Below are 25,050 nucleotides of genomic sequence, written 5' to 3' on the forward strand. Positions count from 1 at the left end.
CAAACCTTAAATGAGTAATGTACCTTGCAACTTTTTCATCATTCTCTTCTACATGTTTAGCCCCAATGTTTAATTTGTAAAATTCCTCTGTGTATTCTTTAACATCATGTTCCTTTTCTTAAGGTTATGCAATTGCTTAAAAATTAATACGATAATCTATAAGTCAAAATTTATCTTTAAGTTTCGCCACCATCCTATCCCAATCTTTAATTTTGGCTTTTCCTTTCGTCCTACGTTCATCTTGTACCTCATCCCACCATAGGGCTGCATGTCCTTTAAGTCTAGTCACTGTATACTTGACTTGCTTATCATTGTCAACATCCTCATAATCAAAGTATTTATCTAATCCATTAACTCATCAACATTCAAGTTACCTTTATATAATGGTACTTCCATTTTTGGCTTGGCAAACACCCTGGCAAACATCTTCAACATGTTATCCTCTGGCGTCTCCTCTACTTCTTCCTCACTAGAAGTCTTTTCTTCAACATCACTGGCATATCCCATGCCAGTTCCTCTTTTTTGTTCAACTTCCATGGTTTCCATCTACTCATGAAGTCTCCACAATTTTCCCTGCAAAGCCACATTTGTTGCAGACATGCCCACTCGTGCTCCTTGAGCTGCCCCTCTTGCTGCTTCTCGTCGATCTTCCATTTTAGAACAACTACTATCGCTGCTTTGATACCAAATTGATGCGAAGGTTCTACCAAATTATTCTTCAGGAAACAATTTGTGTTAAATACCAAAGTTTACACATTCATCCAATGGGATTGCAATTTGATTTGAAAAATAAAAATAAACCCCTTCATATCCATTATATTTCCTCAACAATTGATAGAAGACTTAACAACCGACTGGAATCATGCACCATACTACGTTCCAATGTTCAATTTTCCATGATGTAATACTAAATTAACAATCATAAATTAACCACACTGGAAATGATTGAATTTCTTCTATGCATGCATCATGACTGCAACAATATTAGCGCTCACACACAAAATTTATGGAGTAATCAATCAAAGGTTGGATTATATCAATTCAATCGACTAGTATGCATAAATTTTAACAATCTTTCATTTCATTATAACTCCATTAGAAGAGAAAGAGAAACAAATGGTTCTTGGAATATGCATCAAATCAACAAGTACAACACTCCACAAAACCAAAATAATATCATATATTGAAAATATATTACAAGAAGATAGTTTTTTACTTCAATGGAATCAAGAGAGGATTCACAATGGAAAGAATTAGCTTTATCCTCCTCTTACACACATACTTCAAATCCTTCTCTAGTTCTCCACATACTAACTAATTTATAAAAATCATTCTAAATATAAATAGGATCAAGATCCATAAGAAGTGGATAAGACCCATTATTTTAGTAACTAATTTGGAAAAATCAAAACTAGGACTACTTTTTATGTTTTGCTAGCCTAACCCATAATATTCAATGATAATGTAATTTCTAGAGTCTGGTTGACTATTACAAAATTAAAATCATTTAATAAGGAATCCAACTTCCTCAAAAAAAAATAATATCTAATAATGTTTATAATTTTTTTCCAGTGCTCCTGCAGCAGATCTCATGGTCTGTTGTAAAATAAAGTACTAGCACATTATGGTGAAGTATTCTGGGAACGATGCTAGAGGCTTCGAGAGTTACATAAGGAATGGAAAGAAATAATGGGCTTGCTTCCATATCCTGGCATAATAACAAGGCCTTAATTTTAATAGATAATTTGTGGCGCCTGTAATGCGCCTCCCACACAGATTCATCTAAAGCTAGTGTGCTGCATGTGATGGGTATGAGTATTGACGAGTAAGCGGTGGAGGTTTTCCATTAAAAAACCAAGTAGTAATGATTTCATCAATGTCTTCTTTTGGAACCCTACATGAGCAGTCAAAGTCTTAACATGAGACTAATTTGTAAGGGTGTATAGCTTAATTATATGTTCAAGAATTTTCGTAGCGGATCGTGCTATGGGAGCCCAGTCCAATCCATGATGTGAAGAACCAAAAATCTTTAAATTTTTCTTATAGGCCAAATTTTTCTGACAAATGCACCAGTTGTTTGTGTTAATTCCATTTTCTTTTTGGCATCCTAGTATTCTACTTTCCTACTTTTCAAAGAACCCATGCAACAAGGAGAGGGAGAAATAGAGTTATGTTGATAAAGACTCCAACCCGGCAGTAGAATCCAACAACACCAACAATGATAGAGAATAGAGTATCTGAGCAAGTGTAGCGGAAGGAGGGACAACAACATGGAGTTGATTAAAGGTTGCAGTGGGTCGTAGAGTAGAGAAGGAGAAAGGATTGGGGTCTTGCAAGCAAGAGACTGTAATGCCCATAGAAGGAGGAATAAGTGCGCAAGGAGGATGCACATATTAGAATAGAGAAGGGGAGCAACTTGCAGTTCATCATTCATGGGAGGATTTAGATCATGCAACAGCAATGCAAGTCATTGTGGATGACCGTTTGCAGCTGGCTCGTGGACGAGCCAAGCTTTTATGCTGGTGGCCTATTGGAATTTGAATGTAACCATTCAAATTCAAATATTTAATGTAAAATCTGAATGTGTATATACGCATTAATGAAATGTATAATTAAATGAAAATGTCAAATGAAATACAAAAGGCACAAAATAACATGTAAATGTTGTGTAATGCTCATATGTAAGGGAGGGAAAAATTGTTATGAGACGTTTTTGGTTGAATATTAAAATATTCCCTCATGGTCTTAGGGTTAGGGATTTTTATGTAGGAGTTGAACGAGATTTGGAGGAAGTATTTTGGGTCTCTTTCAGTGCTATAGAGGAGGGTTCTTTAGGACTGCGTGAGAAAGGTGTGAAGGAAACACAACTTCCCTGCCACCATGGAAGGGAGGGCTGCCTATTTTGTAACTTTTGATTTATGTTAATACGAATTTGCATTAAGTGTGGTGTGTCCTCATTGCAGGTTTGGTTTTAATATGTGTCATGTGTTTTATGGTATGCCAATTTATTTTAGGGTTGTTCAGTTAGTTGTCTAGTATGCGAAACATTTTATTTGTAGTGTGTTATTCATATATAGCATTGGAATGTGATGTTGATTTCTTGTCCCTATATAGTTTGTATGTTTGCAACAATTTTTTGCATCTATAGGTAGTCTTTTGGGATAGTATTTTGTCTTTTTTTTGGTCCTCCTAGCTAGAGGTGCCAACAACTTCCTCTCTCTCTCTCTCTCTCTCTCTCTCTCCCACCTTGTATGTCTACCACTACATTCATCAATCTCCACCTCACCTCTGCAATTTTCCTCTCTCTCTCTCTCTCTCTCTCTCTCTCCTTCCCTCCATACACCCTCTCACTCTCTCCCCTATATATAACCCTTATATCCCTCTCTTTCTCTGCTTCCCTAATCCTCCCCTCTCTCTCTCTCTCTCTCTCTCTCTCTCTATAAGATACACATGCACACTCCCACAATTGTCTCTCTCTCTAACACACACACACACACACATACTCTCTTTCTCTCTAACCCCCTCTATTTTTCCCTTTATCTCCCTTTCATTATCCCTATTTCTCCCTCCGTCCCTCTATCAGTCATTTTATTTCTATTTATATCCCTTTCTCTCTGTCTCCCCTTCCATAATTCCACCTCTCTCTTCCTTCCCCCATCTTTCTCTATTTCTCTCCCTCACTATATGTATCCATCCCTTTATCTCCCTCTCTATTCTTGCTTATGTATCCCTTTCTTTCTCTCTCTCTCCCTCCCTCCCCCATGTCTCCATTTTCCTATTCTCTCTCTCTCTCTATCTTCCCTGATGTCTCCCTCTTTTTATCTCAATCCTCCTTTCCCTATTTAATCACATCTCTCTATATCTATATTTCTCTCTCTTTATTTCCCTGTATCTCTCTCTCCCCCCTCATCATATGTCTCCCTCCTCTCTCACCCCCAACCCATATGTATCCCTCGTATATCTCTTTGTTTCTTTCTCTCTCCCCCCTTGTATGTCTCCCCCCCTCTCTATATTTCCACCTATGTCCCTTTCTCTCCTTCCCTTCCTCCACCCTCTCCCTTCTTTTTCTTCCTCCCTTCCCCACCCTCCCCCCCTTTCTATCTCTCCTTATCCCTCTCTTTCTCTGTTATGAAACCAGCTCACAAAAAGATAGAAAAGAGAGATCCACGCCTTAGAATTCAGCCTCTTCGAGGGGGCAACCTCCTTTACATTACATAAATGAACAATTCTTGGATGATACAAATGAAAATACCTCCTTTCTATATATAGGAGTCTAAGTGGTCCCAATACAATCAGAGCCTACATAACAATAATATTGTAGGGCACAACAATAACAATAGTGGGCTTCTATGTGGCACAATAGTAACAATATGGGCACTACATGGGTACATCAATATAAATAAGGGGTATAACTACAATAGTAATGGGGTAATCACTAGTATTATAGGGACCCAACATGCCCCTCTCCTTCAAAAAAGTGTTGTCCTCAACGCTTGAGTAGTTCAGGATACTTCTGCATAAAATTCTCATCCTCCCATGTGGAATCTTCAGCGGATAAGTTCTTCCACTTGATAAGGTACTCTGAAATTGATCGATTTCGTAGCTGTCGAGTTCTTGTTTCTATAACTGCTTCTGGTTCCAATATAATTTTTCCTTCTTCGTCAAGTTCTGGCAATATTGTTTGAACTGGGAGCTTGTCGCCTATAACCTTCTTTAAACATGAAACATGGAAAACTGGGTGCAATCGAGAAGCTGCAGGAAGCTCCAATTTGTATGCCATAGTACCAATCTTTTGCAACACCTTGTACGGACCATAATACTTTGGTGATAATTTATTATCCTTCTTAGCTTGCTTGAGGGACATTTGCTTATATGGTTGTAGCCGTAGGAATACCCAATCACCTACATCAAAACTTCTTTCACTGCGATGTTGATCTGCCTGTTGTTTCATTCTATTCTGTGCCAACACAAGGTTATCCTTTAAGAGTTGGAGGACTTGTTGTTGATGTTCGATGTGATGTTCCACTGCCTGAACCTTAGAATTTTCTCTTAAATATGATGTGATGGATGGTGGTTGATACCCATAAAGTGCCATAAATGGGGTCATTTTTGTTGCTGTATGAAAGGAAGTGTTATACCACCATTCAGCCAGAGGCAACCATTTGACCCATTGTGTCTGTTTATCAGATACAAAGCAACGAAGATATCCTTCCAAACATTTGTTTACTATCTCAGTTTGCCCATCAGATTGAGGATGATAAGATGAGCTATGAGCTAACTGAGTACCCAGACAAGAAAATAATTCTGTCCAAAAATTTCCAGTGAAAATGGGATCTCTGTCACTTACAATAATCTTTGGGTTTCCATGTAGCTTTTGAACTGTTTCCATAAATGCAGTAGAAACTGTACTGGCTTTAAATGGATGTGATAATGCACAAAAGTGTGCATACTTGGTAAGTCTGTCAACTACCACCATGATGACACTCTTTCCCTCAGACTTGGGTAAACCTGTGATAAAATCCATTGAAACCTCCTCCCAACGTTGGCTTGGAATGGATAAAGGTTGTAATAGACCCGGTGTCTTAATTGTTTCAACTTTATTTTGCTGGCAAACCAAACATTCCGCCACAAACTTTTGAATATCTGATTTAAGGCCATCCCAAAAAAATTCCTTCTTAACCCTGTGGTAAGTTTTTAAAAATCCTGAGTGCCCTCCTAAGGGAGAAGTGTGCAATTCCATAAGAATCTTTTGTTTTAGCTGGGAATTCTTACAGAGGTATAAGCGATCTTTGTACCATAACGAATCATTTTTCCAGCTAAATGTATCAGAAGTACTGGAATCTTGTTGTAGCTTTTGAATAAGTGCCCACACTTCTTCGTCATTCTTCCATTCCTCCCTTGCTTCGTTTATCCAATCTGGTTGGATAATAGAAATGGCACACAACAATGCTTCCACATCCTCATCCTTTCTTGAGAGTGCATCTGCCACCACATTTTGCTTCCCTTTTTTGTAGATGATTTCAAAGTCATAACCCAACATCTTTGTGACCCACTTTTGTTGCTCTTCAGAGGATAATCTTTGTTCTAAAAAGTATTTAAGGCTATCATGATCCGTTTTTACCTTGAAGTGTCTTCCCATTAGGTAGGGTCGCCATTTCTTAAGTGCATGGAGTATTGCCAACATTTCCTTCTCATAAATAGCTTTTCTTAAAAACTTTCCCTTGATTGGACGACTTTCAAAAGCAATGGGTCTTTCATCTTGCATTAGAACAGCACCAATTCCATTTCCTGAAGCATCACATTCCACAATAAAGGTTTTTGTGAAGTCCGGTGTAGCTAAGACCGGTGCTTGGCACATTGCCTCTTTAAGATGTTCAAAGGCCTTTGTTGCTTCCGAAGTCCATGAAAATGAATCTTTCTTCAATAATGTTGTTAGAGGTGCTGCTATTCTCCCATAATTCTTAACAAACTTGCGATAATACCCTGTCAACCCAAGAAATCCTCGCAGATGCTTTATGGATGTGGGGATTTTCCATTCCTTAATGGCTTTAATTTTGCTAGGGTCTACCTTAACTCCTTCATGAGATACAATATGACCCAAATATTCCACCTCCTGGACTCCAAAGAAACATTTGGATCTTTTTGCATATAATTGTTTCTCCTCCAATAGTTGTAGCACCCTGTCAACATGTTCAACATGATCCTTCCAAGACTTGCTGTAGATTAGTATATCATCAAAAAATACTAACACAAATTTTCTAAGGAATGGTTTGAAAATTGAATTCATCAAACCTTGAAATGTTGAAGGTGCATTGGTAAGGCCAAAAGGCATGACCAAAAATTCATAATGACCCTCATGAGTTCTAAATGCTGTTTTCGGAATGTCTTCAACCTTCATTCTGATTTGATGATATCCCGAACGAAGATCCAACTTGGTGAAGTAAATTGATCCATGCAATTCATCCAGTAATTCATCAATAACAGGAATGGGGAACTTATCTTTAATAGTGAGCTTGTTGAGCTCCCTATAATCTGGACACATGCGCCATGATCCATCCTTCTTGTGCACCAATACTACTGGAGCTGAGAAAGAACTTTGACTTGGTTGAATTATACCAGCCTCTAGCATTTCTGCAACCATACGTTCAATTTCACTTTTTTGGACATATGGATATCTGTACGGCCTGATGTTTGGAGGAACACTTCCTGGAATCAGATGAATAGCATGATCATGATCACGCATAGGTGGGAGACCTTTGGGAGTCTCAAATACCTTGGAATGATTGTCCAGGACTTTTTGGAGATCTGGAGAAATAGATGATTCCAATGTGGAAACATCTAGTGAACATAATTGTGCAATTACACCTCTTTGCTCCTTTTTTAGAAGCTTTGTCATTCCATTAGAGCTGATTATCTTTCCTGGTTTCCCTGCAATACCCCTTAATTCAACTTCCTTTCCTTCCACAGAAAATTTCATGAAAAGTTCTTGAAAATTAAAAGCTATTGTACCCAAGGATTGTAGCCATTGGACTCCTAGTACAACATCAGCACCTCCCATTGGAATGGAAAGCATTGGGCTAGTCAATACATATTCTCCCATGGATAGCTTGATATTATGGCACTTTCCAGAACAATTTATTGTTCCTCCATTTGCAATCATCACTTGACACTCTGGTGCTGGATATAGGAAGCAATTCAATTCTTTTGCTACCCTACAATGAATAAAATTGTGGGTGCTTCCTGAATCAATCAACACTATTACCTTTTTCTTCTTGATTTGTCCTTCTATCTTGATGGTTTGAGGAGTGGTAATTCCCGCCAATGCATTACAAGATATGGTTGGATTTATTTGTTCTTCATCTAGGCTTTGTTCCTGGAATATATCCTCTTCTTTTGACCTTTCTTGCTCCTTTTCTTCTTCCTCTTCACAATCTATGTAGAATAATTTCTTCTCAGCACACTTATGACCTTTTGTGTATTTGCTATCACAATTGTAACAAAGCCCTTTTGCTCTTTTTTCTTCCAATTGTTGTGGTGTCAACCTTGTAGGTTGTGGAAGACTATGGGCAACAACACTTCCTTCTTTATAGTTGTGAATGGTATGCTTCCGAGTTGCCATAATTTTGCTTTCCATTTTTCTTGCTAACCTGAATGCCTTCTCTAATGAATCAGGTTCCCAAAGGCGCACATCATGTTGGATATTATCCTTTAAAGACCCTATGAACACATCAATCCTATGCTCCTCTGGAATATCTTTTATCCTTATGTTCAATTTTTGGAACTCCTCAATGTGCTCCATTATTGAACCCTTTTGTTTGAGATTCATCAATTGGCTAAAAAAAGTGTTGCTTTTTGTATCCTCATAATGTGCTATCAATTCTTCCGTAAAAATTGCCCAAGTGATAAATTGTTTACGAGAACAAAGCCATTGATACCATACAAACTGATTTGGTTCCAAATATAAAGTTGCCATACGTACCTTTTGTGTGTTTTGCACATTATTGAGATCGAAGAATTGCTCCATCTGTAATATCCATGTGGCGGGATCCTTGCCATCAAACTTCCTCATATCGATTTTTGGAACATGATGAGTCTTCGATCCAACATTAGCATCTATGGTATCATGATTAACATTTCTTTTGTTCTCATCATGAGTTTCCTTTACTACCTTTTCACCATTAGTGACCCTTTCTTGTAGCAACTTCTTCAATTCATCCATCTTATCATCCATGCCATCAAATTTAGCATCAATCTTAGCTTCCATGCCATCCATCTTAGCTTCCATGCCATCCATCTTAGCTTCCATTCCCTTTATCTTAGATTCCACGCCATTTACCTTAGCTTCTGTTAGCTTTTGTGAGCGTGACATTTGTTGCACTTGTTCTTGTAATTTTGATATATCATGTAGCATTTCTTCCTCTTCTTCATGAGTCATGCTAGAGCTTTCAGGTTCCTTACTAGGTGTTTTCATTTTTTTTCCTCGGGGCATCAGTTACCGATAATAAAGTTTTACTATGCCCTTTGAATTCCGTTAAACCAAGCTTACACAAAAATTAAAAAAAAAACTACACACCTTTTTTCACTTTATAGAAGCCTGATATTGAATCTGATGTATCTCTGTAATTTCAGATCCTCCAATTTTGAAATTGCTACCTGTAGTAGCCTTCTGCGTCCTCTTTCCAATGCCACAAGTCTGAGCCAAATTGGATTCTCCAAGGAAGAGTTATGTGAAATCTCCCACAGTTACTTGCTTTTAGACTGGTTCAGTAGAGCGAACTTGTACGACGTGCCACGAGTCACTGTTTCCACCTTTGAATCTGAAACACACGCACAAGAAACTACAGTCCGTCCTCGTTCTGTACCTTTTGACGAAATTTCAATCCGATCCTCAGAGAGAGAGTTATGACGATTTTCCCCAGGTCACCTGTTTTGAATGTAATTCAGGAGTCTGCCAAAAGACCAACTTCCTCAGATCATATCTCCGAAACTATCAGGAGAAAAGCTCTGAAATTCGGACCCAAGGTTCAGCACCAATTCTTCTCAAATGGGTTTTTTTTGCGACTTCTGAAACATCCCAGAAAAAAAGTTATAGCGAAAATGCCACGATGACCTGTTTGGAGCAGCGAAACCCTAGAATCCAAAGCTCTGATACCAAATGTTATGAAACCAGCTCACAAAAAGATAGAAAAGAGAGATCCACGCCTTAGAATTCAGCCTCTTCGAGGGGGCAACCTCCTTTACATTACATAAATGAACAATTCTTGGATGATACAAATGAAAATACCTCCTTTCTATATATAGGAGTCTAAGTGGTCCCAATACAATCAGAGCCTACATAACAATAATATTGTAGGGCACAACAATAACAATAGTGGGCTTCTATGTGGCACAATAGTAACAATATGGGCACTACATGGGTACATCAATATAAATAAGGGGTATAACTACAATAGTAATGGGGTAATCACTAGTATTATAGGGACCCAACATTCTCCCTATGTCTCTCCCCTATATCCTCCCCCTCTCTCTATGCTCCCCTAATTCTCCCCTCTCCTTCTATTGCTCTCCCTCTCCCTTTCCCTCTCTCTCTCTATCTCTCGAATACGCGGTCTCTGCATTTTAATAAGTCTGGCTTGCAATTTCCAGTTGGAAGGATTGCTCAAATGTGAGACTAGGCGACTGGTATTACTCTTCAAGCGAGTGTGGTGCTCACAATTTTGCTAATCGCTCCAGTTGTTTCAAGTGCGGGGCATATAAAGAGAAATCTGGCAGTGGAGGTTCTGGGTACGAAACCTCTGGAGGTCGAGGATCTAGAGGATCTGCTTCTTTTAACAATGGTTCTGTTGCATGCTCTGGTTGGAAGGAGCAGCATTTGGAGGCTGTGTTTAGGAGTCGACGGAGAAGCTTTTGGAGGCTTTGTTTAGGAGCAGGCGGAGCAACGTTTGGAGGTTGTGTGGTATACACTGTGGTATACACCATTTTACGCCTCTCCATAGACCTTCCCTCAGTTGTGCCTCCACCCGCATACATCATTCATATGCTTGCTTACCTATACCGCCATCACCATACCCTGCATACTTTAACGCTTCCTGGTTACATTAATGTTGTCCGGTTTGAATACACAGTTCTTGTATTACGTTGAATCCAGTTAATACACAGTTTTGTGTATTACGTTGAACGCTGGTATACTTTGTCCATAATATGCTCACCATATATTTACGCTGCCCCACCCATATATTCCATACTTTAACGCTGTCCAGTTTAATGCGTATTGATATTTGAATTTGTTGTCCTGTCATATAAGAATCAGATTTTTTTCCATAAGGAGTAAAATTTTGCAGCAAAAGTATTTTTTTTACAATACACACTTGTTAAAATGCATTCATTGATAACTATTGTGGGAGTGGTTCTCACCAACAAGGAGAACTATCTAGAATGGTCACGCAAAATCAAACACACTCTCATTTTTAATGAGCTGTGGAAAGGAGTGTGTGTTGGAAACAGAGACAAAGAGCTAGAAAAGCCTACCTTAGACAAGGAATTCGCCATTTGGGAAAATAAGAACAACAAGGCTTATGCATTGATTGCAGTGTCAGTAAATGAAGAGGTGAGTCGCCATATTTCGCCATTTTCAAATGCTTTCGAAGCCTTACAAAAACTAAAGGAACTCTATGACTCGCACTCTGCTCTTGAAGTTGTTCAACTCATGATTAAACTATTCACCCTTGAATTACATAATGATGATCCTCTTGCTCTTGCATCAGAAGTAAAAACTATTATCCATGATATCAAAGTCACTAATGTTGAACTGGATATTCCTCTGATAGCTTTCTCAAGGCACTTTATCTCACTTACTCAAATTATCTTGAGTCATTGCAAGCAAATGGAAACCTCAAAGATGTTACCTTTGACTCCCTTGTAAAAAAAATTGCTAAAAGAGAGAAAACTTTTGGGAATAAGATAGCTCCTCAGTCTTCTGAAGAGGTTGTGTGCCTTGCACATAAAGAAAATAATCTTGCTCAAGATTCTTCTAGAGGAAGAGGTGGTCGAAGAGGAAGAGGAAGAAATTTCAGAGATAGGGGGAGCAGACACTGTTCCCGGGAAAACTAGTGTCTTTTCGATCTGCTAGTCCCACTAAGACGAGTAGCTATCTTAGAAACAAACAATCAAAGCAATTTGCGATTTCCTTTATGTATGATAGATAAGAGAGAAGCAAAGGGGATCAACTTGGATCTTCTGCTTGGCTCCTTGCTTGATTTCTCTCTCCCTTAATAGAGCTTGCCACTCCTCTCCTACTTGTCCTGCTTTAGAGAATACCCGTAGAGTCAAAGTAACAAAACACCATCAAAGCATCTCCATCTATAATATCATAAACAATGCAGAATCATAAATACATTGACCATACAATTGCATTCACAAACAACAAGATTCACAAATACACGATTAGATGGAGGAAAACTCAAAGAACTTTGTTAATAGTAGAAGAGAGGATTACAACCTAGCTGTCTGATCCAACATCATCCTCCCAGCATCAAAGCCCTCTTCACCTCAGGAAAAGCAAGATCACCCAACAATACAATGTCTCTTCTCAAAGATAAACCAATAGCACTTCCTTACAAATTACAAAATTCCAGCCTCCAAATCTCTCAGATGAGGGATCCATTTATAGATGTCTTGCAAGGGTGTGACTCAGCTCTAGGTTTTTGATTAGTGTCATTCCATTGATAGTTCTTGGTTCCACTTGAAGATTTCATTGATCTCTTACTCATCCTTGGGCGAATTCAGACAGGCAAGTGCCATGGGAGAAGTTTCTAGAATATTTCATGAGCATCCAATTAGCAAATTGTCTCTGCCATTTGTCCATTCTCGCTCATCGCACCCTACAGAAGGCCTCTTTAGTATGCATCGCACTTGGCTAGTGTAGTAGCTAGTATGCATTGCACCTTGACCATGGAGCAGTTATTATGGTCTAGTTTTGGCCAGTTCTGAGTGGTTTTTCAGGTGGAACTTCTGGGAAATGATGTAATCAATTGACCATGATCCTTTAGGGTATGAAACAACACTTTTAGGGGTTAAAGAGCCCTTGGTTTATCAACATATGTGACTGGGGTTGAAGTGCTCGAATATGTATATAACAGTTGCCCCCTAAAGCATGAGGTCGTAAATCTTTTGATGTCGGGTGAAATGCTTTATCATGAGAATCCGAGGTATTCGAATTGGAAGGTGACTCGTATAAGATACAATACAATACATCATCATCATATTATTTTCATGATCTGGCTGAGGCGGGCATTCCCATGCTTAGCTTTATAAATTCATTTTCATGTACATAGGACAGACAATCGTCTGCTGTTGCAGACTGGTGATTCTTCGCATGAAGAGTCATCTTCCCTGGCTTAGATGACTATCTATGCAACTTCTGTGTACATTTGATGTCTTTATGTTCCTGAATATATCACAGCCTAGATGGATGAAACTAGATCCGGTGTCTTCAAACTTGTTCAATCTTCGCCCGACATACAAGTCGATCCATGTGAAAAGATGTTTTGAAGTCGAACATGGAAAGGCATCGCCTGATTACCAACCAATAATGTAAGCTGTTAACAGGCATGAGAGGAGTCACTGATAATGATAATGACCCTTAAGGTACTACAGTGCAATTCACATGGTGTGAATATATGAGCCGATGTTGAACACCACACAAAATCTTTCGATTGAAGGCCATTGATGTAAACCTATCACTTTAAGTGAGAAACTTGCCATTGAGGCATGCAAGCTTCAAAGTACTGAAAGGGTTGTTTCTAAGTCAACTTCTTGGACAATGAGCTGATGTCGACAAGAAGTGACCCGTCGTAGGAGGGCCTTGATGTATCCCACATCTACAACATGAAACGAAGAAAATGATTTTTCTGGAGGTGAAAACGATTTGATGATACAAGGTTCAGGAATGGCGGTCATGAAAAATGAAGGGTGAAGGTATTGCAGTGGATGAGGCATTAGCTGGATGGTGAATTCTCTGAATGACTTCTCTTGAACATGTCGGCGACACTGAGATGGATTGGTAGCGTTAACCCCAAAAGATGGATGGTACGAAGGACCAATGGTGGTATGACTGGTGAACGGAATAACCCAACCTGATTCAATCATGGAGATGGAGTGAAAGTGTCATGTTCAAGAGCGACCTGCTACCAATAAAATTCTTCAAGTTTTCTTCCCTTTTTCCCCAGTCATTGCTGACCAGTACCTCTTTATTTTTGTCAAGCTTGAGGAGGATAACATATGCTTGTTCTATAATTTTCCCTTCAGGCAAACCTATCACTATGTTTTAGTGAGCCTAGCGACAGTGAAACTCGTTCTTGTCTGGATGGACAAGTTTGTCGCTATTGTTTTAACGAGTTTAACGACAAAGATAACTTGGTCCTTTTCATGTTTAGAGAGTTTGAAAAGGGATGAAAAGGAAACTCTAGCAGTCCTTTTTCGTAGCATAATCCCTTAAGTCCGAAAAAGTATAAAATAATATGAAAGGGATGACTTTTCGATCGCTTTAGTGAGCCGAAAAAGACAAGCGCTCGATCTTTTTGTTTAATAATCCCTCAGGTCCAAAAAGATTAAAATGTATAGGAGGGATGGCGTTTCCCCTTACTTTAACAAGTTGGAAAGGCCAATAGCTCAAAAATATTTTTATTTTTAACGAGTCTAAAAAGAGTTTAAAAGAGACTCATTTTTGAGGAACGAGTGGTGTTTTCGGGTAGCAACTGGTTCCAGGTAATTTTGGAACTTCTCAAAACATGGCAGTGTGAAGAGGGTGGCTAACAGAACCACTTGTTGTAGTTGTTCCTCAAAAGGGTAAACAATCAAGTGGAAGTGTATGATCGGCCAAAAGAATGGAGGTGACGATAGGAACATGACCAAGGTTCAAAAGGTTGATAGCAGGGCAATCACAAAGGTTATTTACCAAGGGTGGATTCATTTTTTAACGAGCTTGAACCGGTAGAAACTATGCTCATAGGCGGGTTTATTTTTTAACGAGCTTGAACCTTGCGGAAACATTGCTCATAGGCGGGTTTATTTTTTAACGAGATTGAACCTTGCGGAAACATTGCTCATGCCAGTCGTTTAAAGATGTCTCTCATTGATAGGTTTATTTTTTAGTGAGCTTGAACTCTACTATAACATGTGCTCATAGCCTTTTTATGTAAACTAGAAATGACCAAACTACAAAGCTAACTACACTAAAGCTAAGGAACTACTGAGGTTAGGTAGGATATTTCTGTCTTTCGTCTAGACAAAATTCTTCCTTTGCTTTGTCCGCGCGATGCAGACAAAGGTGAATGGTGGATCAAACCAATCACCTAACCTAAGAAGTTGAATGAAAAAGCTTAAAAGCTAAAAACGCTAAAAGCTAAAAAATGAAATTGGTTGTTTTTCACTTGCATACGAAGGTTTGCATGCCCCCAGGTATTAAGAAAAGGAGAGTTTCTAGGTCACCATATGGAAGTTCTTGTGGTTAGGCAAGATTGTTTCTGTCAGTGGTTAAACAAAAAACACTTCCTTGGCTTTGTCCATCGAAATAGACGAAGGTGAATGGTGTGAGCTTCCAATCACATAACCTACAAGGAAATAGTTGTTTCAAACCAATCATATAACCTGCAAGGAAATGGTTTTTCAGTCCAATCATATAACCTTCAAGGAAATCTCTCTTTTTAGCTGGGTTCTTCTGTTGAAGCAGACCAGGGTGCATGCCCCCTAAGCTTCGTTACATTCACCGGACTATTTGCGGTAATTAGGTGGATGAAACGAAGGTTGAAGAGACATTCTTGATGCGAAGAGACCATTTAGGGATGATTTTTGACTCGTAGCTGTGTTTGAACTGGGAAATGAAAGTTGGTCGATAAGCTGTACCATTTAGCCTTCATGCGGGAAACACATCACTCGAAAGAGTGTGGAAACAATAGCTTCCATGCTATAAACATAGTCATGCCCAAGGAGTAGATTGTAATCTAGTGGCCCTTAGACTACTATCATGTTCAAGTGAATGACTTTCCTTTTCAAAGTTATCGACAACTTCGGAAGGATCCCTAACGGTCGACTGGTTCCTTTGTTAAAGCCTAACAAATTTTGTGTCTTAAGTAGAAGTGATGGCGAACCAAGCGCTTCCCAAGCAATTGAGGAAAGGATACTCACTGAAGCCCCTTCATCTATGATAGTGCTAGACACGATCATTTTGTAAACTTGTACTATGATCCAGAACAGGACATTAGATGGAAGGCGGGGTCTTGCTAGTTGATTCCAATCAAAGGAAACGACTAGATTGCTTGGAGGGGGTATCGGATAAATGGCTGGATGAACCCCTTGAATTGGGGGAATTTCCTCCTGTTGTAAAGGAACAGGTGGGTTTCCCCCAAGTTCATCAGACTTTGTATTGACAAAAAGAATTTGAACAGTGTTGTTTCATTCTCTTTGGAAATTGTATCATCTGAAGGTGGACCTTCTGAAGGCAAGACTAGGTCGACTGCCATCTCGACCTGTTGACTTTGGTCTAGTGTGGACTCAGAAGGTTCACTTTCAACGATAGGCGTTTCGACCGACAATTGAGTTATGTTAGTCGGGATTTCAACTAGCGACAAACTTGGTGAGAGTTTCTTGTATCCAGGTGGAAGTTGTTGCGGTGAAGCATGACGGTAATCCAAGACACTTTTGGCTTCATCCAAAAAGGACAACAGTGAAGAGCATGATTGCCTTCACATAACCTACATGGAAATATGACCTTTCTTTCTTGTCCATTGACTTCACTAGTTGATGGTGTGCTGTCAACATGATCACCAGAGGTTGATGACACCTGACAGTGCGAACGGGGAGACAATTTTCTCAAGATCCATAGAATGCAAGGACAATCTCGATGGAAATGGTCTCCTTTGTAAATTATGCATGGAGACCTGGGTTTGGAAAGTTTGGTGTGCAGATTTTCACCAAATGCTATATGGTTGGCCCCTTGCTTAATTGTCTTATTCTTCTTCTTCTCCTTCCCTTTCTTCTTCTTCTCAGCTACTTGGATTTTAGTATCACTAGTTTTACCAAGCGAAGAGGAAGAAGGGGAGGGAGAAGCAAGCGAAGTAGAAGGTGAAGGGACAACTTCAGTATCATCTAGTTGCTGATTTGATTGCTGAGGAATCACGGTATTTTGAATGACAGAGGTTGAGAATAGCCATACTGGCAGGCCAATTGTGATTCCTGGAAGGGACAATGTAGCCATATATGGAGCACCAATATCTCCCCAAGAAGAAAAAGGACTAGGATTCCCCCCAAGAGGGGTGCCTTGATTGGTGGACTCCATTATTTCAACATAAGATCAACGAAGGAATAGGGATGTTATTGCGATTTAAATAAATTTTAATGACGCTTTGACACAACTTTGCTTTTTCAAGTTTTAAGAGTAGAGAAAAAGCTAAAGATGACTCTAGTCGCCTTCGATTTTTAATGAGCCTGAAGTGACAAGTGCTCAGATGGACCTTTTCTTTTAAGGAGTCGAAAAGGAAAAAAGGTGACTACTCTGGAAATCTAGACAGAGGGATTACCAAACCAATCACAAAACTACAAAATAAACCTTGGTGATAAATTAAAGAGAAATTACCAAGGACTTATGTACGATAGTTAATCTTCCTGAATGCTGTGTTTAGTGCATTGCGATCGATAGGGTGACAGACATAGCTTCCTATGGACAAAGGATATCAACCTATTGTGGTCTCCCAATATATACTCGATGGTATGGGGAGCACAAGTCTGTACTAGCACTTGTCGTATCAAAGAGGAGGAATCACCCAACCTTCGATGAAAACGATAGTTACCAGGTTTTACAACGCCAGAACACGTCTCTAGCCTAGACTTCTAGATTTGTTGCGTTAGGTTCCAAAGAGTTTTTATGTTCATTGAGATTTATTTTAGAGTTGATCTTGTTTAGAAGTTTGTCTTTCAAGGTTCATTGCATGATGTAGATGTAAAATTCCTAAATATGCAATCTAAAATGATAAATAGTCGTTTATTTTCTTTTAGCAATGAAAATCTTAGCTACTAAGGAAAGAATATTACGATTCTTTCAACAGAGATCAAAGAGCACACACTAAATGAACTTTTCCTAAATCATTTTTCGCACACAGTGTAAATGCAAATGCAAATGCATGTATTTGTTTTTCTTTTCCTTAATGTGAGAATGTCAAAAAGGAAAACTAAGTATAGATCTAAACTATTTTCTTCAAAGTGACATTTCGACAATTTCTTTTCAAAATGAAAGGAAGACTAAATGACACTTTTTGATTTCGAATAGAAAATTACTTTTGACACTTCAAATATTAACAATTAAAATCAAATACATGACAAAAGGTACAATCAACTATCTAGAAGAGGAAGAATTTACAACACTCTTATTTTTGACACAAAACGACAGTTACGACACTTTCTTGCATCAAAATGATAGTTCGATTTAAGCTACTTTTGACTAAGGACTGCAAATGATGGACAAATACATAACTTTTTTTACTAATCCTAGTCAATGGAGGCTGAAATATGTAAAGGAAAGAGGCTTCAGCAATGAGATACTGATCATAAGCAGCAACATAATCAAATAGAGCTGACAACACAAACAAAAACCAAATTTGAAAGAGAGAAAAGAGATCACTTAGTCATCGCACCTGTCCTTCAGAGAAATAGGGATGCATCTCACCTGCTACACACGGGAGGTGCGATGCATATAGGCTTCCAGTTACAGACAGTGTGATGGGCTAGGGAGCGAAACTGAGTTAGGTTTTTGGTCAAATTTGCAGTTGAGTTCAGGGATTTAGACTGAGCTACTATGAATAGTAAAGAACAAAGTACAGGGGTATGATCTTATGAGGTTATTGAGCTATCACAAGGCACTTAGAATGCTTGTAAGTCAGATGTTCAGTTCATAAACCAACTCGGAGATTGACTGAAGTAGCATTCATCTACTTTGCAATTGGATAGCAAGAGCAGTTCGAAGGCTATCTGGCTAATTTCAGGCTCCTTCTCTAGTTTATAAAGCAAACAACAATAAAAAACAAACAAACTATTCGTTCCCCAGTGGATTCGCCATTTTGTTTCCGGGAAAACTAGTTTCTTTTCAATCTGCTAGTCCCACTAAGACAGGTAGCTATCTTAGAAACAAACAATCAAATCAATTTGCAATTTCCTTTATGTATGATAGATAAGAGAGAAGCAAAGGGGACCAACCTGGATCTTCCACTTGGCTCCTTGCTTGATTTCTCTCTCCCTTGATAGAGCTTGCCACTCCTCTCCTACTTGTCCTGCTTTAGAGAATACCTGTAGAGTCAAAGTAACAAAACACCATCAAAGCATCTCGATCTATAATATCATAAACAATGCAGATTCAAAAATACATTGACCATAGAATTGCATTCACAAACAATAAGATTCACAAATACACAATTATATGGACAAAAAATCAAAGAACTTTATTAATAGTAGAAAAGAGGATTAAAACCTAGTTGTCTGATCCAACATCAAAGCCCTCTTCACCTCATGAAAAGCAAGATCACCCAACAATACAATGTCTCTTCTCAAAGATAAACCAACAACACACACTTACAAATTACAAAATTCTAGCCTCCAGATCTCTCAGATGAGGGATCCATTTATAGATGTCTTGCAAGGGTGTGAGTCAGCTCTGGGTTTTTGATTAGTGTCATTCCACTGATAGTTCTTGGTTCCACTTGGAGATTTCATTGATCTCTTACTCATCCCTGGGTGAATTCAGAGAGGCAAGTGTCATGGGAGAAGTTTCTAGAAGATTTAATGAGCATCCACTTAGCAAACTATCTCTGCCATTTGTCCATTCTCGCTCATCACACCCTACAGAAGGCCTCTTCAGTATGCATCGCACCTGGCTAGTGTAGCAGCCAGTATGCATCACACCTTGACCATGGAGTAGTCAGTATGGTCCAGTTTTGGCCAGTTCTGAGTGGTTTTTCAGGTGGAACTTTTGGGAAATGATGTAATTAGTTGACCATGATTCTTTAGGGTATGAAACAACACTTTTAGGGGTTAAAGAGCCCTTGTTTTATCGACATATGTGACTGGGGTTGAAGTGCCCAAATATGTCTATAACAGACACTCTCAAGGAGAAAAGACAAATTTTCACTGCATACACTGCAAAAGAGATGGATCACATGATGAATCCACATGCAAGTTGCCTTAGGACATAATTGAGCAGGAAAGAAACCAACCCAAAGGTAAAACTAATGACAAATAGAAAGGTAAAGCACCTAAATCCGCTCACTATGTTGTGGCACATTGTAATATTGGAGTAAATGAAGGCTTATTTAATGCTTCACTTGCTTCTTGGAAAAATGATTGGTTGCTTGATTCAGGACAAACTTGCCACATGAATTTTAGAAGATATTTTTTTGAAGAATTTACTGACAATGTTGATGGAGTAGTATACTTTGCAGACAAATCAAAACTCAAGCCATCAGGGCTTGCCATAATCAGGCTTAAATTGCCTGGTCTTCCAGACTTTCTTCTGCATCATGTTCTATATGTCCCACAACTGAGGAGAAATTTGTTGTCCTTGGTCCACATCCTCCAGCAAGGACACTCCATTCATATGTTTTATGGAAAGCTTGAGGTGAGAAAAGAATTAGACCACTCACTTTTCATGACTGTGATAGAAGAAGAAAGACTTCTCAAGTTGCAAGGTACCTCTGCTTGTGCACAAAATCTATCATACAATTCTCATTATGAAGAAGGTACATTTCAATCAAGTTTATTATGGCATGCTATATTTAGACACTTGAACTATGACAGCCTTCGTTTGTTGAAGAAAAATTGTTTTACTGGTTTGCCTACAATTCCTAGGAAACTTAAGCAATGTGATGCTTGCATTCTAGGAAAGCATAGCAAACAATGTTTTCATGATTCACATTCCAGAGCACATAGAAAAATTGAACTCATTCATTCATATTTATGTGGTCCAATGCCTGTTCCTTTTGCAAATGGAAATAAATATATGATGAGATTTATTGAAGACTACAATAGGATGTGTTGGGTTTATTTATTGAAGAACAAATTTGATGCTTTTCAAACATTCAAGAACTTTCATACATGGACTGAAAATGATGCACAATCTCATATTGGCTCTATTCGCACTGATAATGGAAAAGAATACACTTCAAATGAATTTGAAAACTATCTTTGCCAACATGGGATCAAACATCAAACAACTGTGCCTTATAAACCCTAACAGAATGGAGTAGCTGAAAGAATGAATAAGACAATCTTAAATATGGTGCACTCCATGATGTTTTTCAAAGATGTAAAATTGATGTTTTGGCCTGATGTAGTTCTATGTGCTGTATATGTAAAGAATAGATATCCATCTAATGCTATTAGAAACAAGACTCCTTATGAAATGTGGTATGGGCACATTCCTTTGGTAAAGCATCTTAGGGTCTTTGGTTCCACATGTTATGCCTTGATACCAAAGGTACATAGAAACAAACTTGGTGCAAAAAGTAGTAAGTGTATCTTCCTGGGGTATTCAAACACCTCCAAACCATACCGTCTCTATGATGAAGTCAATAAAAAGTTTGTTGTATCTAGAGATGTAATCTTTCTTGAATCATCCAAAACTGACAATGTTGTTGAGCGACAACTTGATCGCTTGGATAGATTCGCAAATGAAAAATCATTTCAATAATTTGATAATCAGATTCCACATATTGAAGGGGGATTCCTATACTAGATCAACCTGTGGAATATTCTTCTGAAGCACTCTCTCCCCCGCATGAAGCTCCAACAACGGATGATACTTTGAGTGATGTGATTGACAAAGTTGGGAGACTCAATCTTGATTTAGTCCCAACTCAATCAACAGAGTAGCCTGGACCATCTGAGAAAGTACCCCCAAAGTGGCTGACAAAGACACTTGAAAGTGTTCATCCTGATGAGGTTGGAAAGACAGGAACTAGAAATTCAAACCAGCAAAATGGAGGTGATGTAGATGACTTTGATTCACCTGTTGATATGGATATTTCTTATGATTGTGAATTGAATTTGTCTATAGATTTTGAACCAACTTCCTTTAAAGAAGTTGCTTCTCATGATGAATGGAATGAAGCAATGCAGAAGGAGTATGATGCCTTAATAAAGAATGGCACTTGGAAGCTGGTTGATCCTCCATTGGGAACCAAACCAATTGGTTGCAAGTGGGTCTACAAGAACAAGTATAAAGCTGATGGCTCACTTGACAAGCACAAAGCCAAGCTTGTGGAAAAAGGTTTTTCATAGAAGGAAGGGGTCGATTATGAGGAGACTTTTGCCCCACAGCAAAATGGGCTACCATCTGGACACTCTTTGCCCTAGCAGCTTAGAATGGTTAGAAAGTCCATCAAATGGAGGTAAAAACTGCTTTCTTGAATGGAGATCTAAAAGAGAATGTTTTTATGTCCCAGCCTAAAGGATTTGCTATGAAAGGAAATGAACTTAAAGTATGCAAACTTGTGAAATCCTTGTATGGCCTCAAACAGGCACCACGAGCTTGGTATGAAAAACTAACTGAGCATCTTATGAAACTCAATTTCAAACATTACGATCTTGATGATGCAACTTTGTTTGTCAAGAAGGTTGGAAAAATAGTTGTATATCTTGTGGTATACGTAGATGATCTTTTGATGACAGGGAACAATGAGAGCTACATTGCGTCCATAAAGAAGGAATTCAGGAAAGGTTTTGAAATGACTGATGTGGGCTATGTTCATTACTATCTTGGTATTAAAGTAACTCAACATCCGAAGTCCATATTCCTTTCTCAAAAAGTACATTGGAGATATGTTGAATAGGTTTGTCATGATTGAATGCAATCCTCTGACTACTCTAATGAAACAAAACTTAAAGCTCACATCCGCTGAAGGAAAAGAATTTGAGGATGCAACAAAGTATAGACAGCTTGTAGGAAGTCTCAACTACCTAACTACTACCAGACCAAACATTTCGTTTACTGTTGGAATCCTCTCCAGGTTTATGCAAAAGCCTTGTGAGGGACATTGGTATGCTGCAAAAAGAGTTCTAAAGTACTTGAAAGGAACTCAAGACTTTGGAATCAAGTATACACAGGTGGGCGAATTTAGCTTGATTGGATACTCTGATTCAGACTTCGATGGAGACAAAGAAACTGGGGTGTCTACTTTAGGTTATGCTATGAGTCTTGGATCAGGAACTGTCTCCTGGATCATGCAAACAATCAGTTCCAGCAGATTCCACAACAAAGGCAGAATATGTGGCAGTCGCTGAGGCAACGAAAGAAATTGTGTGGTTCAGAAAAATTCTTGAAGATTTGCAGGTAAAACAAGTACAATTGACTCCACTCATGATTGACAATATCTCGGCAATAAAGCTGGCCAAGAACCCAAAGTTCCATGATCAAACGAAGCACATCAATACAAAATATCATTTGATTTGTCATCATGTTGAGGCCAAAACAATCCATCTCTACCATTGTTGCACTAATGAACAGATTGTAGACATCTTCACCAAAGCGCCTGGAAGAGAAAATCTTGAAAGATTCAGAACGATGCTTGGACTCACCAACATCCTTTCAGATTAAGGGGGGGGCATGTTGACACCTAATCATAGGGATTGGGTGAACAACTGTAATTAGTGTAAATAAATAATAGAGAAAATGGAAAGTCATCGGGAGATGAACTGAACAGTCACTCCCTCTTGTATATAATAATGAACAACCTGAATGAATAAAACAATTACATTTGAGGAGTTACCTCCTGGTCTGACACTCTTACATCCCTCTCTCTCTCTTTCCAACACCCCCCCCCCCATGTATGTATCCCTCCTATTTTTCTCTTTCTCACCCCTTCTCCCCCTCCTCTCTCTACCCATGTATGTGTCCCTCCTACATCCATCTCTCTCTCCCGCCAACCTCTCCCATTTTCCCTCTCTATCTCTAACTCCCCTATATCTTTCCATCAATATCCCCCTCTCTCCCTCTCCCTCCCCATTGTATGTCTTCCTCCTACTTCCCTCTCTCATTCTGCCACCTCATTTTCAACACACACACACACTCACACCCTTATCTCTCTCTGTTTCTAACCCCCCCTCTTTTTCCCTTTATCTCCCTTTACCTATCCCTATCTCTCCCTCTTCCCTCTTACCCATCCCTCATTATCTTTCTCTCTCTCTCTATCCCTTTTCTCTCTCTCCCCCTTCCCTTATTCCACCTCTCTCTTCCCCCCCTCTCTTTCATACATCTCCCTTACCATTTTTTCTTGTTTATCTCCCTTACTTTCCCATCTCTCTCTCTCCCCATTGTATGTATCCCCTACATTCCTATCTATACCCCCACCTCCCCCCTTCTCTCTCTTTCTCTCTCTCTCTTTTTCATCTATCTCCATTTCTCTCTGACTATTTATCCTTCCCACCCTCTACCCTCTCCCTTGTATCTCTTCCTCCATTCCCCCCCCATCTCTCTCACTAACTCTGTCCCCTCTCTCTTTATATATCTCTCTCTTGATATCCCTATGTTAGTCTATTCTTCTGTGTATCTCTCTCTCTCTCTCTAGCCCCCTCCTTTGTATGTCTCCCTCCTATCTCTCTCTTCCCTTATATACCTCCCTCCAACATCCATCTCTCTATCCCCTCCCCACCTCTCCCCCCTTACCTCACTCTCTCTCTCTCTCCCCAATACCCCTCTCGTTTTCCCTTTATCACCCTCTCTCTCCCTTTCCCCTATATTCCTCTCTCCTAGATCTCTCTCTCCCCCCCACACATCTCCCCCTTTCCCGCTCGCTCTCTCTAACACAGACACTCTCTCTCTCTCTCCCACCCTTATCTATCCCTAATAAACACACTATATAACCCCTTCTATATCCCTTTCTCTATCCCTCTATCTTCATCCCTCTCTCCCCTTCCCTAATTCCACCTCTCTCCACCCATTTACCTATAAAATTATATCTCTCTCCCTATTTTCCCCTCCCCTTGTCCCTCTCCTTCACTCACCCCTCCCCCTCTCTTTCTATCCACCACTATAGAATTATATCTCTCCCTCTCCCTCCTATGTATCCATATATCCCTCTATCTCTCTACTCCCTATGTCTCCCTATTTATATTTCTCTCCCTCACCTCTTCTCCTCTCTCTCTCTCCCTCCATCGCTCTCTCTCTAACACACACACACACTCTCTCTCTCTCTCTCTCCATCAAACAATTTCTCTCTTTCCCTTTCCCTATCCCTTTAGACTCTCTCTCTTTCTGTGTTTCCATCTCTCTCTCTCTCTCTAAGCCCCCATCTCTTTCTCTCCCTATTTCTCCCCTCTGTCTGTCTCTTCCTTCTCCTATGAGAGTGGGGCATGAATGTGCTTGCGTTGTTAAAGTGTGCATATTCCTAACCTTCACCATCCTTGATCTTCATTCTCGCATGAGACTAGACGATGGAGAAGGAACACACACACATTATTAGCATGTACACATTCCTACTTGCATAAGAAAAAAACAAAATTTTCTGTTGCCAT

The sequence above is a fragment of the Pinus tabuliformis genome, chromosome 7 (genome assembly GCF_031772625.1).
Source record: "Pinus tabuliformis cultivar Carrire ecotype Pingquan chromosome 7, CPIR1, whole genome shotgun sequence".
NCBI lineage: Eukaryota > Viridiplantae > Streptophyta > Pinopsida > Pinales > Pinaceae > Pinus > Pinus tabuliformis.